The sequence below is a fragment of the Drosophila serrata genome, unplaced genomic scaffold (genome assembly GCF_035046125.1).
Source record: "Drosophila serrata isolate PLE 108 unplaced genomic scaffold, ASM3504612v1 contig_125, whole genome shotgun sequence".
Classification (NCBI taxonomy): Eukaryota; Metazoa; Arthropoda; class Insecta; order Diptera; family Drosophilidae; genus Drosophila; species Drosophila serrata.
The window spans coordinates 102,924-121,129 of record NW_028257023.1 but is presented as its reverse complement, the minus strand read 5'-3'; the positions used below and the strand labels follow the sequence as shown (position 1 = coordinate 121,129).

The window sequence follows — 18,206 nt, the reverse complement described above, 5'->3', positions numbered from 1 at the left end:
ATTCAAGTGTAGGTATTTATGTCTGTACTCATACATATATCCAAATATATCTGGTTGTGTGCCGTTCACAATCAGATAGTGGGATAACTAAAGAAAATTATGTATGTATAGTTTTTATTTTATAATATTTCATTTTACAATTAAATTTTTTCGATCAATTTGAAAATCCATTGATTTCGGTCAGTTGAATATTTTAATGGAGGTGTACAAAATGTATGTTTTTTTAAGTTTATATACTTATATATGTACATATGTATATACATATTTACATATATACTCGTATCCTCACCGAACGTTTATTGAGATAAAGCAGATATAGATACAATGGGTCAAAAGATTGTTTTTTTTTTTCCAAATATTTAGAACAAAGCTTAATAGAGTAAAGACGTACATACATGCATACATAATATTTTTGAATTTTAGAATTTTTTGCTGTTGACCCATTTAACGGCCCTTTTTTTGATATATTGTCAAAAGTCTGAGATACAGATTAAAGCACTAAACTGGAAAAAAGTATTATCATGGTTAATAAGATTCTGATTAATGCAGTATAATCCTGAAATTTAAACACGGGATGCAATCGGTTCAAAAAATATACATATGTATGTACATACCAGTGGCTCACAGTGCAGAGGTAAACTTGAAATTCAAATTCGTATAGCTAACAAAAGGAACGAGATATAAAAAAAATTTAATGTAGTTTTGTTAAGTAGGAGTTAGGCATTTATTAAGATAATCTAAAAAAAAAAAAACTAAAAATACCGACTTTTTTTCATGTCACAGCTTATTTCGTGCAAGAACTTTAAATACACTAAATTTGTAATTTGTTAAATAACTTTTTCTTGTTGCAATTCAATGGAGAAGATATCAGCTTATATATTTATAACTTTTTTGGGTTTGGTTACACTGAAAAAAAGTTTTCTTTGATTTACCAAAATGAGCCAGCGTACACCCATGGAACAGAGCAAATTGTTCCTAAATCACTTTAAAAATGAAAGAACTAAACATAATTTTGCTGAAGGTCTATTACTGTCCAATATATCATCCAATGCTTCGACCGAGAAAATCTGTTAGCAGATAAAGGTTAAAATGCTGGGAATAAAACTTTTACAGATATGGAAAGAAGGCGATTTTACCAGGATAATGACCCACAGCAAAAATTAGATTTTCTGCAGATCTGGATCCAATGGAACTGCCCTCACTTAATGGATACACCTGCCTAGTCTGCTGACCTTAATGTCATTGAGAATTTGTGGTCAATTTTGGATCTTGGTATCCTCAAGAGCACGATACCCAACCGAAATGAGCTTAAAACAGGCCTCTTGGAAGAATGGTCCAAGATTCCAAAGGAATCAACAGAAAAATTGGTTTCTTCAGTGGAAACTCGTTTGAAGGATGTAATTAAGCAATATGGAGGCCACACAAAATATTAAGTTTATTATTATAATTATTATTTTAGATCAAGTTACTTGCATAAAATAAGCTGTGACATAAAAAAGTAAGTATTTTTTTTATTTAGTTAGCGTTATCTAATGGTATTTAAAAATAATGAATCGTCTTAATAAATGCCTAAATCCTACTTAACAAAACTGCATTACAATTTTGTTGATATCTCTTACAGTTCGTTAAATATACGAGTTTGAATTTTAAGTTTACGTTTGCACGAAATAAGCTGTGAGCCACCTATTTTGTATACTATTTTTAATGATAAAATTGCAATTTGCAAGCAGAGCCGAAGTTAGCTTTCTTTCTTGTTTGTCATACTATGAACAAAGTATATTTGTTATCATAATACGTTTTTACTATTTTTTTTTTTTAATTGTACTTGTAATTTAATTAAAAGAAGCATAAATAAGATTAGTATTTGATTTGGTTTTTTTTAGCATTTACCAATTTGTGTTAATACATTTGAAGGGCAATTTACAACTCGATTCCTTTCAAATAAACAACTAAATCAAGTACTCCGTTCCCATTTAAGTTTAAGCAGAGCTCGCAAATAACTGTCGACCGATTTTTTTCTTGCGCTCTCGTTGCGAGCACAACCGAAAAAGTTCATACTCTCTCGCTCTCGCTCTGAGCAAGAGACTCTTGCTGTATTCTTTTAGGTTTTCTGTTGAACGTTTTTCGTTGAGATCTTTGTGTGTCGCTCTTTCAATGAGCATTGCCTAAAGAGCGAAACGAGAAACGCTCGCACAATGAGAGTCAGCAAAAGACCGATTGACCGAAAAACTCAACGCAAACGGTCTTTGCATTTACTCACACACACTCAATTCACGATCGCAATACAGACGCTTAACGACTTGCTTGCCTATGCGTGTGAGTGTATACCAATACATATGCAAAAGACTTTTTGCTTCACTGAACACGACAAAACGGTCTTTGAACAACCAGAACAAAACAGAATTAAAAAAAAACGGTTTGGCTCTGAGCGCGAGCGAGCTCATTTAACCACCCTTATTTCGGTTGCTCTCTGAGTTTTTTCGTAAAGTGTCAGGAAAAGACACTTATTTGCAGACAACGAGAAACGGTCGACAGTTATTTGCGAGCTCTGAGTTTAAGAGATAAGTTAAGAAACTTATTCCTAAAAATTTCTGTAAACATAAAAAGTATGTACATATGTATGTATGCTTCAAAATAACCAAGCAGATAAACAACATTTGTTGACATTATCTGAATTTCATTCGTCACGCCAATCCGAAAATATCTGGATATGGTCAGCCCAGCCAATGTTTGCGTTTGTGAATTTTTTATTCTATTTGGTAATCTGTTCAGCTATATTCTTGCGTAAAATCGATTAGTCATAACACATTAAACCCATAAAAATGCATGTTGAAAGTAAGTAAACTTTTATAATATATGATTTGAATAAATCCATAAAAACATACATATTTATAATAATTGAAACTATATAAACTTAATTGCTTAGAAAAAACACCATATTTGGTATTTATACAGCGTGGTTTCCGACCATATACATAATTAAAATGATCGACCCTATATAGTATGTATATATGTACATATATTTTTTATTAGCATCAACAGCCGAGTCGAACTGGCTTTGCACATTTGTCATTCTGTCCATCTGTCCGATTATTCTTAAAACTACCTAAATAAAACTAGAGGTAGTCTACTATATTTTCCCACTAGTATATATGTACGTACATATAAGTACATCAGTCGGAACGGACCACTATATCTTATAGCTTCCATAGGAACGATCGTGAAATTAAAAATAAAAAAAATTACAATATGGCAAGTTTTCAACATACATACATATGTATGTACTTGTATGTTATAAAATTCAAAACATGCCTATTTTGTATTATTTTAGAATTTCTGTTTTTAATTTCTACATATCGGACTACTATACCATATACCTGGCATAAATTGTAAATATATAGTATGTATAGTTAAATGTAGCAAATTTGGGCAGAACATCCTTGATTTTTAACATCAATATACATATACATATACATATATAATATATAATATATTATTCATTATCTAGTTGCAATCTGCAAGAGTATACAAACTTCGGTCTGCCGAAGTTAGCTCCTTTCTTGTTAATTTTAAATACGCACTTTTTGCCTTTTAATAGATTAACACAAAATGAATGAGAATTTAAAATACGTATTAAACGGGACCTCAATCGCCAATTAAATACTCCGTTTAAAATATATAAACAAGATTTTTATCAGTCTTCGAATATTTGTTCCCATAGTTTGTCTTCTGTTTATTTATCGTTTTATATGAAATCTTTATTTGTGATTTCTTCTTCAGTCTTCAGTTTAAAGAGAAGATTTTTCAAACGAAAATACTTAAATTATTTGAATTTTATTTTAATATTAGCGCAATGTGTCTATCATGATTGTTCATTTGATCACTGATTAGTGATGCATTACTAATTGTTTTGGTAAACGCAACCTTTGAGACCACCGGAATTGAAACTGCACGAGAACTGGCAACCCCTCTTGAAAATAAATTTATGTAAATTGCTCACTTTATTTTGGTACTAAACTAGCAGTTGAATAGATAAAAGACAATTTAGCATTCGCTAACTTTAAAAAACAAACTGCTGTTTGAGCAAAAACAATATTACAACTTGAGAGGATAACATGTTAACCAACTTGTCGGTTACCATGTTGGCAAACTTCTCCGACAGCAGACGGCCCTTGTGAAGTTCATCAACCAGAGCCATATTCAGCCTTTCTCTGGCCACCTCACTGAACTTGTTCGACTTAATTACGAAGATTGTTGACAGGGCTTACCCTGTGGGTCCCACCCCCTTTTAGGTACGTTCTCGCTCACTTCCTGTGAACGATTGCGCTTTGCCTGAGAGCGCTGAAACGCCACCAGGTTCTCCGTTTTTTAAGCGATCCCCGCAAGGAATTTCTTGCCTTTAGCCCAATTCTTGACTATCTTTTCGAGAATGAAGTGGGCTTTATTAACCCTTGCTTGTCTTTGGTGGTGTGTGAGTTTTTCTATCAGCGGTGGTGACAAACTGAGCAGGACCTATGTGGTTGCATTGGTCGGCTTGCGACTGATCCGAAATTCTCCACTTGACATCGGCTTATCTTCGTCTGTTGATTGAGATTCCTCGACCAATCTCGGTTTCAGCAGCTCCTCCTCATCCATCTCTAACCGTGTTCAGGGTTTTTCCTCTTCTGGGAGTTTCGAAGCTGGACGTTCTTTATTTATTTTCTATTCATTAACGGCCGCTTTGATCGAACAGACAGGTGCAACGGGCCAGAGGGGGTGAACGGTATCAAAAAGTCGACCGCAGCTTCGTCCTAAAGCATCGGCAAGGCATCTTACGACCCAGGGTTGCCCGGGTTCGTTCAAACAGCTGGATTAACCCTTCAGCTGCGAACCTGGAAGGCACTAGGCACGGGTCGCTTAACACAACTAACTTGAGAGGGGCAACAATTGTCCAGAACCGCCCGACTAAAATTGGTCAGTATTCCTGGTCGATGCTCGACTGAGGTTCTGCTTCTAGCCGCCCTCACTTAGAGAGTATAGTCGCACTACCGATGGTGCAAACAGTTACGGCATATGACTTGGACATCCTTTCCTATCGGCTGACGGCCCAAAAACTTGGATAAAAAAATTAAAGTACTTTTTATTTTCAATGCTATTGATAAATAAAACGAAACACAATCGATTATTTCCTAGAGGGCTGACAAAAATTATTTACTCTTTTTTTTAACAATTTCTAAAGCTTCCTTAAAACTATTTGCTGCAATATTGTTAGTGAAAGGAAGGAAATGCAGAAAGTGCAGTTTGAGTTACCAACTTCTATGAATGATTACGAAAGTTGAACCTATCCAAAAAAATTAATAACACCATGACTCTTTCCTGAACCGATGAAACTCAATCTGATCTCATTGTTGACTCATTGTATTTTTATAAAACCAAAGAAAATTTAAAATCTAGTGAATTGGCGATTCAAATAGATTTTGCCGAATTTTAGGCTTACAAGTAAAAATAAGATAGAAAGTTCTCATTTCAGATTTTATACCCTTGCAGGGTATTATAATTTCAGTTAGAAGTTTGCAACGAAGTGAAGGAGGCACCTCCGACTATTTAAAGTATATATATTCTTGATCAGGATCAACAGCCGAGTCGATCCAGCCATGTCCGTCTGTCCGTTTCTACGCTAACTAGTCTCTTAGTTTTGAGGCTATCTAATTGAAACTTTGAAGTTGGTCTTCTAACAGATCGACTGAAAAGTCCCGGGCCTAACATAGAAAACGCGGTTTTTTTGGTTCAAAATTTGCTTTATTTATCAAATTAATCTTAATCTAGAGCAAAGCAATCATTCCAGCGCCTCTCTAACATTTCAACCACTTTTGTAGAACGATTTTTCTGTTGCCTCAAAATAGGCCACCATTTTCGTGATAACCTCTTCATTGGTGGAAAATTTCTTACCGGCGAGCATTTTTTTCAGGTCTGCGAACATCCAGTAGTCCCTGGGATCCAAATCTTGAGAATATAGTGGATTTGGGAGAAATTCGAAGTTGTATTCATGTAGTCTTTGCCATTCTTTTGATTGACTTGCGACACAGTGCGTTGTCTTGATGTGAGCAAACGCGGCACCCATTTTGAGAAGAGCTTTATCATAGAGTCAAATGCTCATGCAATATAAATCTAAAAAATTCTTTTGATATCTTTACGATGTCAGATAACTGACGCAACATCACTTTTAATCATTCAAAACGATTTTGTGGATTTTTTTGATGATTTCCGGTTTTACCTGCTCATTTGGACGTACACTGCGTTCTGCATCTTCAGTGTCTCTAAGACCATGTTTAAAGTCAGCAAACCAACGTTTTATTGTTTTTTCTGATAGAGCGGAGTTCCCATAACACTTTTCAAGCCAAGACTTTCCTTGAATGGTATGTTTTCCCATCAAGAATCAGTATTATATCAAAACACAAATTTGTTTTTGTTCAATTTTTTTGAAAATACAAAAAGTAGCGCCACAATAACTCACAAACTAATGAATAGAATATCATGAAATTTTAACAGCTGTCTTATGAAAGATTGTATTAACTAAAAAAAAATTAACTGCAATAAAAAAATCGCGATTTATATGTTAGTCCCGGGACTTTTCAGCCGATGTGTTAAATACTTTCACACGTGTATATGTCGGAACGGGCCGGATCGGACGACTATATAAATTAGCTGGCCATAAGAATGATGAATGATCGGAAAATATGTACAAAAAATATTATAACATTTTCAATTTAGCCATTTTAGATATAGCCGTTTAATATTATTTTACAGCTTTGTGTAAAATCTTATGAAAATCGGACGACCCTTGCAGATTGCAATTCAAAAACTAATAATTATTACAATATAAATTATATAAATTATTATTATATATAGATTTATATATATATAAATATATATAAATATATATTTAAATATATTTAATATAGTTGTCGCACAATTTATTCTCCAGAAACGTGCACCGCGGCCAAAAACTTAAAATTGCTTAAAAACGAGTATTTTTAACATGATTACATAAAAAATTGGTCAGGATGATCAAGACTAAGAGAATTTTTAATTTTCTAAAATAAGTTTCAAAAAAATCGATGTCAAACAAGCGCAAACGCAAATAACGTTGTTTTTATCAAAAAAAGGCATAAAAAATGGCATGTTTTGTTTTGATGCCCATCTCTTAAACCGAACCATTTTGCTTTAACTTTTGGTTTCTAATATGACATAAAAAACCCAAAGATTCAATATTAAGTGCAAAAGGACATATCCGATCACCAATATTCGTACAGTTTCAGTTTGAATTATCGCTTTCCAAACTGTCGCGTGCGACCGGGACTAAAATTTAATTTAAAAAATAACTACTTAATATTTTAAAATCAAACAAAATACGTTAGTAAGATAATTCATTGCGTAATTCATTAAAATTTATTGTACTACAATTTTTCATCACGTTTCGCTGAAATCAGAGCTTAAACTGGTTTTTTTCAAATGTAACTTCTATTTTTGTCGCGTGCGAACGCAGTACATTTTAGTGAATATCTTGAAAACAAACAAAGATTCAAAATCGACCTTTGCACCAATTATAGTGCTAACCAAGAGCTATACGTTTCAATTTTTATAAAATTAAAATAAAGTCTTGGCACATGTGTTTTTTTAGTTTGAATGCGTACGAATGTCGCATTCGACACCAGAGAATTGCCCATATGTAATATTTTTTTGTATTGTTATTGTATTGAAATGGATCAATTTTTAATGATTCAATTGCAAAAAGCAATGTTCGAGTTCCGAAATTTTTACCAAATAAAAGTCTTCACTGTAAGCGCGAATACAGCAAACATAATTTAAACACTATCACCAGCGACCAATTGTTTGGCATAAACAGCACCGCTGTTCATTTCTTTTGCAATTCGCTATCTTTTTGTTTTAATTGTACTAAAAAAAACTAAACTAAAGTGGAATATTGTGACCAATACCGGTAATATATTGTGCGTCACAATGAACGTTTATCTTATCTTTAAATAAACAAAAACTACTGGGTTTGAAAATAATCTGTACTTGTTATTAGTGAATATCAGATATTGCGTTGTTTATCATTACCAATAAAAAGGTTTGACCAGATGCTTTTTATTTGCTGCTCATTTAAAGTAATTTAATTATTTTTTAACCAGGGTATTCTAATTTTAGTTAGAAGCCAGCGTGTCATTTCTGACCCTCTAAAGTGTATATATTCTAGTCATGTCCATCTGTCCGTTTCTACGCTAACTAGTCTCTCAGTTTTGAAGCTATCTGAATGAAACTTTGTAGTTCACCTTCTATATACTCTCACTCGTATATATGTCGGAACGGGCCAGATCATATATATATGATATAGCTGCCATCATATAGCTGCCATAGGAATGATCGGAAAATTTTTACAAAAAAAATTATAACATTTTCAACAGTTTTAAACAGAATTTGATCAAATTTTAGATATAGCCATTTTATTATACTGTACAATTTTGTGTACAATTTTATTAATATCGTATTACTATATCATATAGCTCCCATTGGAAGGATCGAAAAATTAATACAATCAAAAATTATAACTTTTTCAGTTTTCAACAGATTTTCATCAAATGAGGTATAGCCATTTTATATTCTTAAATTTTGTGTCAAATTTCATGAAAATCGGACGACTATATCATATAGGTGCCATACAAACGATCGTTTTATGTAGAGGAAAAATGCAAATCTGTGAATGTTAAACTGCAAATATAATATGTATAGGTGAATGAAATCAAAGTAGGTATTACTTCATTGTTTTTTAACACAAATATATATAATTTATTTTGATTGGATTCCTAGTCATAAAAGTTCTATCTGCAAGGGTATATAAACTTCGGCATGCCTAAGTTAGCTTCCTTTCTTGCTTTCAATAATATCGGGTGGTTCACCAAATTAAAAGCTTTTCTGAAATCTGTAAAACAACGTCTGCAGAACCATTCATCAGTAATTCATAACAGTCAAGGCGGTGTTGTTGATGAGTCATCGATGAATGTCCATTCAAGTTACTGATGATTTTAACATGATCATGTCTTAGACTGGCTTCAACAAGAATTAATCAATGATTTATCAACAAATTCATTACCATTCAGAAATGATTCAACAAAATCCTCAATAATTCATCAACATTTTTGGTCGAAAAGAATTTATTTGGCCTTTTTGACTTGATAGTGAGCTTCCCGAGCAAATTACGAACATTCTGATCGATTAGTTTTTTGGAGGCCTATTACTGAATTTATTACGTAAACTGAACTGCATATGGGGGCTGGCAGAGTCTGGAACATGCAAGAAATTTTTAGTAGGAGTGCTCATATTTGGTGAGTTACTTAGCAGTTTCATAATTTTGAAGCTCCCAGCCGAAAAATTTGGATACTCCAGGTGCCTCATAAAAACTCCAACTTCGTATTTGATATGAGGCAGCTTGGACACGTCCAGTCCAATCCGACGTGATCTCAAATGAGATCTCCTATGCGCGGGCCGATATGTCTAAGCTCGGCGCATCCATGTTGACCGAAATTTCCGCAAAGTAATTTTGTGTTAGAATTAGAATAATGAACACACATTGGCAAAATAATGTAAAAATTCCGCGAAACGACCAAAAGGAAATGGAAAGAGCTAAAAAATAAAAGCGTTGACAAATAATGATAATAATTATATCACTATGATTGTGTGATTTTTCAGCTTAAGCGGATCATTATCAAAAATATATTTTTTATCTGATGGCAGATATATTATATATTATATATTATATATATATATTATATATTATATATATTATATATAATATATTATATATATTATATTATATATATTATATTATATATATATATATATATTATATATTATATATATTCGCGTTTCCCCGTGCCCCTACTGCTGCGCCCTCTACAGGCAGCCAGCTGAATCGAAGCATTTCCTGTCAAACATTCCAAAAATATTGAAAAAAGAAATAGGAGATTAAAATTTTATTTTTTGTTCAGTTTCAGTAAGAAACGAAGTCATGCCACCCAAGAAGTAGAGTTTGGGTCGTCGTACTCGCAATACAGAAGCAAAAAGACGTAAGATTACGAATATGACTGACGAAGAGCGGGCCTCCATCCGAGAGACTGAGCGGCTGAGAGCCATGCAGATGCACAACGCGAAATCAGCAGAAAGACGAGCAGATAGGCTTTAGAGAAAACGATTGAGAGTCGCGTTCTGCAGCAATCGATTTGATTCACTCTCAAAATAATGAACGCGACAGGGCAAGGGTAGCTGAAGCGCGTTTAAAGCTTCCGATATAATACAACTGTTGATTATAGCTCGAATCGCAATGTCGTTATTGGCCGGATGCATCAGGTGTGCACATACTGTCAGGCTCTCAAATTCAAAAACGAACCGAAAGAATTGTGTTGCGCTTTCGGGAAAGTGAAATTGCTTCAACTTGAAGCACCACCAGAGCCTCTGCACTCTCTATTCGCGGGATCTACTGCTGAATCGAAGCATTTCCTGTCGAACATTAGGAAATACAACTCTTGCTTCCAAATTACGTCATTTGGTGCGGAAATTATAAATGCGCAATTCATGCCAACTTTTAAAATCAAAGGACAAATCTATTACAAAGCAGGTTCCCTGCTTCCGTTCGCAGACAGCGAATACAAATTTCTTCAAATGTACTTCATTGGTGATGATGGAGATGAAGTAGATGCACGTTATGGAATCAATACCTCGCTGAAGAGGCACATTATTTCGCAGCTACAGAAGCTTTTTCACGAAAGGAACAATTTGGTGCGTTTGTTCAAAACAGCAATCGATATGATGCCTTCGGATACCAATAAAATTGTCATTCATGCAGACAAAATGCCTGCTGGAGAACATATCAGGAGATATATTGATCCAACTATAGACGAAGTGGCAATTGTCATAGTCGGGGATCAGTTCCAACCTCGAGATATTATTCTCCATCGACGAAACAATCGATTGGTAAACGTCGCAGAAACTCACCGTTGTTACGACGCTTTGCAGTATCCACTCTTCTTCTGGGATGGTGCCGATGGATACCATTTCAATGTGAGGATGGTAGATCCAGTCAATGATGTAGAAACGAATAAAAGGTGCAGCGATGATGATGTGATGAACAGTGATGAACTTTTACTCATACCGATTAATGGTTCGGAGGACCGATGACAATCATATATTGAAATGTCGTCAGTTGTTTCATCAGTACATTGTCGATATGTATGCAAAAATTGAAACAGAACGTTTGCTGTTCCTCCGATTGAATCAAGGAAATATCCATTTGCGGGATGCTGTAATGAATGACCGTAATACAACCAACGTTGGAAAGCTCACGATTTTGCCATCCTCATACATAGGTAGTCCACGCCACATGCATGAATATGCTCAAGATGTCATGGCATATGTTCGTTGCTACGGCCGTCCAGATTCATTTATCACCTTCACATGCAATCCAGCATAGGACGAAATAGTGCAGCTGTTATTTCCTGGACAATCGTCTAGGGATAGGCATGACATCACAGCCCGTGTTTTCAGACAAAAGCTCAAGTCACTGATGGATTTCATTGTTAAACATGGAGTTTTTGGATCTGTGCGGTGCTGGATGTATTCAGTAGAATGTTCAGTGGATTGCCGCATGCGCACATACTGATTTGGCTGTATGATAAAATTACTCCAAGCGAAATTGACGATGTGATATGCACTGAGATTCCACGGGCAAAGGTTGATACGGATTTGCATGCAGTTGTCATCAAGAACATGATCCATGGCCCATGTGGTACCCTCAACCCAAGTTCACCATGCATGGTAGACGGGAAGTGTTCCAAGCGATATCCTCGAGCATTTGCAGCCAACGCCGTAACAGGGGACGATTTATATCCTCTGTATAGGAGACGGTCAACTGAAGATGGCGGGACTTCGGCAACTTTAAAAATGAGAATTGGTGATATTGAGGTACATAGACAATCGTTGGGTGGTTCCATACTCACCCCTATTGTCAAAATCATACAAAGTGCACATCAACGTAGAATATTGCAATTCCGTGAAATCGATTAAATATATCTGCAAGTACGTGAGATATGGCAGTTTTTGGTGTTCAGGCAGAAAATGGTGACAGCAATGCAGTACGAGTTGTCGATGAAATCTCTCAATACCAGGCTGGAAGATACATAAGCAGCAACAAGGCTGCATGGCGAATTTTTTCGTTCCCAATTCATGAACCCTATCCAGCTGTAGTTCACTTGGCAGTCCATTTGGAGAATGGTCAACGTGTCTATATCACAGAACTAAATGTACAAGAAAGAGTCCTGAATCCGCCTGCGACAACTCTGACTGCCTTCTTCACCTTACGCCAGGAAGATGCTTTTGCCAGAACCTTGATGTATTCAGAAGTGCCCTCTTAACCACAATATGCCACAGAGAAACGTGGCAGGGTATGATATATGATTATATAAAATATATGATAATGAGTTTGTAACAAATGTTGTGTTTTTTAATTATTTTTTAAAAGCTACTCAAAGTAAGCTGAATTTTTATTGGCCAATACAAGAGACGTCATGTTGTTAGTAATAACTTTATAAATTCGGTCCTTCATAAAATGATAAAAGGAATTTATGTAGTTCAAGAAAATTTCGCTCCAAGCATGTTTACTAACTACAGTTAATGTTTCCTTACCTTCTTATTGCATTTCCGCTAAGTTCGATAAAAGTTAAGTCAATGTTAGCCTAAAACGTGATTGCAGCCCACACCATTATTCCTCCTCGGCTCGACTCACGAATTAAATATACATAGCTTAACTTTATACAAATCGTAATAACAATATGGAAAACAATCAGCGCCAACAAAATTAAAACGTTGTTCAACAGTAAAAGCCAACCATTAGTTGATTGACAGATTAAAAGTCTATGTCATGTATTCTTTACCGAATCGAAGTTGAAAGGCTTTGTTTTACTCCGTATAATTCCTTTATCTTAGCTGCCGACTTCGTCGAATTCGAAGTAATTTTAATACTTTGGCGTGAAGCTTGTACAGATAGTAATTTTTTCCCCTTTGAAGTTTTTTCAATTTGCCTTAGGATCCTTTAAATATATTTCCACAGTTCTGAAGCTGAGATTTATCTGTTTGACAGTGTTTCAATTGGACAGTCCTTTCAAAAGAAAAGTATATTTTTTGATCGAGAATATATATACTTGATGGGGTCGGAAATGATCCCATCAAACTTCTGATTACAATTATAATATAAGAGAATAAAAAGCTATCAGTCCGGGGACATTCCTTCTATGTAATAATAATAGCTAACATCTCCAAATCTAATTTTGTAATCTTGAGAGGTGTAATGTCTCGAGTTACTATGAAAATGGTGGAAACTAGCGGGAAACCAAAAATGGTTCTTATATTAAAAAAATGGATATAAAACAGCGATTTAATTTGGGCAGACAGACAAATAAGACAATGTTTCCAGTAATTCCTCTTTATCTAACGATCGTTTGTATATGATATAGTCGTCCAATTTAAAAAAAATTGGATTGGAAAATTGAAAACTGAAAAAAAAAAAAAATTTTAGAATATTATAAAGGGGATATATATAAAGTTTGTGAAAATCTGTAAAAAATTTAAAAAGTTATATACAAAAATTTTCCGATTGTTCCTATGGCAGCTATATGATATTGTGTCCGATCCAGCCCGGTCCGGCATATATACGAGTGAGAGTATATAGAAGACTTATTTCAAAGTTTCGTTCAGATAGCTTTAAACTGAAAGACTGGTTTGCGCAGAAACAGACAGACTTACAGAAGGACAGGACAGACGGACATGGCTATATCGACTCGGCTGTTGATGCTGACCAAAATGACTCCTTTAATGCGTTGCAAACTTCTGACTGAAATTATAATACCCTGCAAGGGTATAAAAACTGAGGTTATCATAGATTTGGTTAAAATGATTGAGGTGTCGTCAGATGTATTTAGAATACGGAAAACTCTGAATTGTTCTACATTAACCTTTTTTACACTTTTCGAAGAGTCCAAGAAACCGCAATGTATGATTAGGTTGATAATCTAAAGCTTTTGATTGATATATTCGTTCTCATTCCCACTAAAATAAAAATAATATAAATCTAAATTAATACAAATTTACATAAGACAAACACATTATTTTGATTCTTTTATCAACATTTTACATATACTGATTAATATTTTTTATCAAAGTAACATATGCACCGTATTTAAAAAATGATAGATCTACTATCTATGGCCATGTGTTATAGAAAAAGTTTGACATACTGGGTAAAAAAAAAGTCACCAACTATTTTTGTATTGGTTGGACGTTTTTTTCTCTATTTGTTTATGTAAGGAAAGGTGTTAAATACATTTTTTATAAAAAATGAAACGACTAAAGCTTGTACCACAAAGCAAATAAAATATGTTTATTTTATTGCAAAATTATCTTATAGATTTCAAAGAAATGATAGGATAACTAGAAGTTTGTATATCCTGAAGTTTGTATACAGTTGCATATTGCTATTCGATCATTAATAATTCATAAAATATTAATCTATATATGTATATACAAATTGTGTCAATTTTGTTGAAAAACCTTCCTGAAAATTCTTTAGGGCTTCAACAGATGTTGACAACACACTGTTAACGTATACGATAACATTAAAGAGCAACATTACCAAAGTGCGCTTTATGAAAGTTGTTTTTTTTTTTAATAATCCCTGCTATTAGGCAATCAAATATTGAATGGCGTACACGTTCACATCGGCAAATGAATATTCGTATTAATCAAACACAAGATGAACTTGCCGAACAAAATGAATAGAGACGGAATCAATACGCACAGGTCCGCCCTGCGGAAACGCTACCTCAAAAGAGACGACATTTTTCTAAAAGACAACCTGTAAATATAGACTTGAATCACGCTGATTCTGACAACTATTCGGTCAATATCCGAAATATTGTGGCTGTTGTATCATCTGACATTGGTGCCACATTGTTGGAAGGCGGTCGAACTACACATTCCTTACAATATTCATTCGGTTGAAAATCCAACGTGCATAATGATAAAAATTCGATAGTTGGCTTTTCCGATGACAATCAATAAATCACAAGCCCAATCGTTTAAAGGCTGGGATTAATTTTTCGAATCTTTCTGGCAGTTAAAAATATAATAGTTCTATTTTCATAAAATTTAAAATGAAATTTTGGAATAACACAAAATGGCTTTATCTGAAATTTAATGAAAATCTGTTGAAAACGGGAAAAGTTTTTTTTTTTCTAAAAATGTTATACGAGTTATATTCGAATGATAGTATATATTAGAGTAACTGCAAGGATTCTTTTAGATAGCTTTAAAACTGAGGGACTAGTTTTCAGATAATTGAACAGAAGGCCAGAGTATATGTATATACTTTATATAGTTGGAGATGATACCTTCACCGCCTCGAAAACTTCTGACTGAAATTACCCTGCAAGGGTATAATGACTCGTAATTTAACCCTTTTCGAAGTATTTTTATCAGCCCAGGTGTTTTTCCCTTTTTGTTTTCGTTCTTTACAAAATCGTAGGACTTCGTTGTCTGTCTTCCAACCCAGTTTATCCATGTCAAAAAGTTTTTATGTTTGGCAGATTTTAAACTCCGATTCTAGCAGACCTCTATCTAGCTTCTACCAAAACTGGGGCAAGATAATAATATGGCTTTACACAGCGGTTGTACAACATCCAGAAACTGACAAGGATTCAGTGATCGGCAGCGCAGGTGCAACGGGTGCACTAAGATCATGCCCCTCGGCAGCGCTGAATGTCATCCTAAACATTATTAAAATAGAACATTTTACAGCAGTCCAAAGTGCGGTACGACTGAAGGCAAGCCAGAGCTGGAAAAAATACCACACCGGGCACTGTAAGATCCTGGACGAGATGAATTATCGAATGACAAAAGACACTGATTAAATGAAAAGCGAACTGCGATTTGGCAACACATACACCACGATATACCCAACAAGGGAAGAATGGAGAAGAGGGAGGGGGGTACCCGAGGCAGATGAGGTCTCACTCTACACAGACGGCTCAAGGATGAGCTGGGGGTTAGAGGCCGGAACCTTCGCCGAAAGCAGGGGAGTAGTAGAGACCTTCCACCTCCCAGCGTCGGCGACAGTATTCCAGGCGGAGGTTCCCGCAATACCGAAAGCAGTTGAACTCTCACTAAGCCGAGACCTCCGGAATTGCAAGGTAAGGATCTACTCAGACAGCCAAGTGCCATCAAATACCTTGCAACAGCATGCAAAGAAGCACTAAAAAGACTAGCAGAGGACAACAGGGTTCAAATAGCTTGGGTACTCTAACATAACGACATCCCAGAAAATGAGAAAGCGGACGAGCTGGCCAGGAAAGGGTCAGAGGAAAGTTTCAACACAACAGACACACCAGTCTCTCTAAACTCAGTCCAGACGGAAATTCATAACCATTTTAAACTATTACCCAGCAAAGAATGGTCCATGGAGCACAGAAGATCGAAGCTGGCCTAATTACAACGGGAGACCGACGGGGAGCTGATCTCCAAAAGTAAAAAAAGACATCAGAAGGATAACGGCAACCATCACTGGCCACTGGCGAAAAGGCTTGCACGCCTGCAAGATGCGCCCCAACCGTACAACACACACTGTGGCAAGGAATCGGGAGAGCAGGAGACACCAGAGCATTTAATGTGTCACTGCCCGGCACTTAACCAAATCAGGGCGCGTCACTTTGGAGCTCATCAGCTGGGGTCACTAGAGGACGTGGGGAGACAATCAGTGACTGCAATCCTAGCCTACCTGAATGACACGGGCTGGTACTGAAGATTAGGCGTTGACTATAACTGACGAGGGTGTGGAGCAAAACGGAGCTCAGCTCTAATTGGAGGCTACCAGGGTAGCATAACCACTTTAACCTAACCTTACCTAAGGAAATACAATATTTCTTCTTTGGAGGGGAACCTTAAAGATAAATATAAATCAGAAAGATATAAGCCAGCAAGAACAAAATGCAACAGGTGTACAGCTAGCCTTGCTGATATAGACATCTTGATGCTCCAGATTTTTTAACGAACCGAGCACCGAACCACCCGTATTGAATTATTTCAGAAAAAGACTTCTGGGAGATGTCCGAGGGAGGCACCAAGCAAATCACTTCGCAAGAAATATTAATCGAAATCCAACCAATAAACGTTGAACGTGTAGTTTCAAAAGAGCTGGATCAGCAAAATTTGAACTGCAAAAATGCCGAATAAATAGTGAAAAGTCACACTGTCACACTTCAAAGAAATAATTTTTTTTGCGCTGCAAAACAATTTAACCTTTTCCATACCGTACTTTACATGATTTGTATGCGTTTTAAATACCTAATTCCCTTCAGTACCATTCCTTTAGGATTCACGTCTGAATCAGGTTGGAATGGACAGGACTCCATCCTGAAGCATTAGGAATCTTTCATACAAGCCATCCAGGAATTTCCATACAGTAGCCGTTAGCAAACCTGAATTCGGACTACCCGAGGAATTTTTAGGGAATCATAAAGGAATCCTGCTAGGAATTTGTCGTGAATTTCATCACGAATTCCCCCCTGAATCAGAAGGGAATTTCGAAACGGATTCTGAACGGAACCAGGCAGTAATCATAGGGAAATTTAGAGTAGTATCAGGTAGGACTCTCAAAGGAATACCAGATGGAATCACCAAGGAATTGTAATGAAATTTGTTTCGGAATCAGATAGGAATCCCACTGAACAGCGTGTAGAAGATCCCCGAAATCCCCCGCCGCTACAAAATGGCGGATAACTTAGGTTTTATCAATCCCTTCAACATGGGTATCAAATGAAAGGTCTCAACAAGTAGAATACAATTTACTATGCCGCTACCAAATGGCTGATATCAATTGTTTATCAATCCCATCAATATGGGTATCAAATAAAAGGGCTTGACAAGAAGAATACAGTGCACTATACAACCTCAATATTTAAGATGGGCGCAGCCACTAAATGGCGTATAATAATAAGTTTTAAATTTAGAAATTGAATCTGTAATTTAGGTATCTGATTAATCCAGCCTGAATTCACCACCCAAATCAAAATTTTGTATCGTGTTGAGGACTGTGTTAGGGTGGCTAAATATGACACGTCGTTAGCGGT

At 35.6% G+C, this 18,206-nt stretch overlaps 1 protein-coding gene across 13 annotated transcripts in view; it reads left to right on the top strand.

Moving 5' to 3' along the window:
• uex (metal transporter uex) overlaps positions 1 to 18,206 on the top strand; it is an 81,415-nt gene that overhangs the window by 2,793 nt on the left and 60,416 nt on the right. The window lies entirely within an intron of this gene.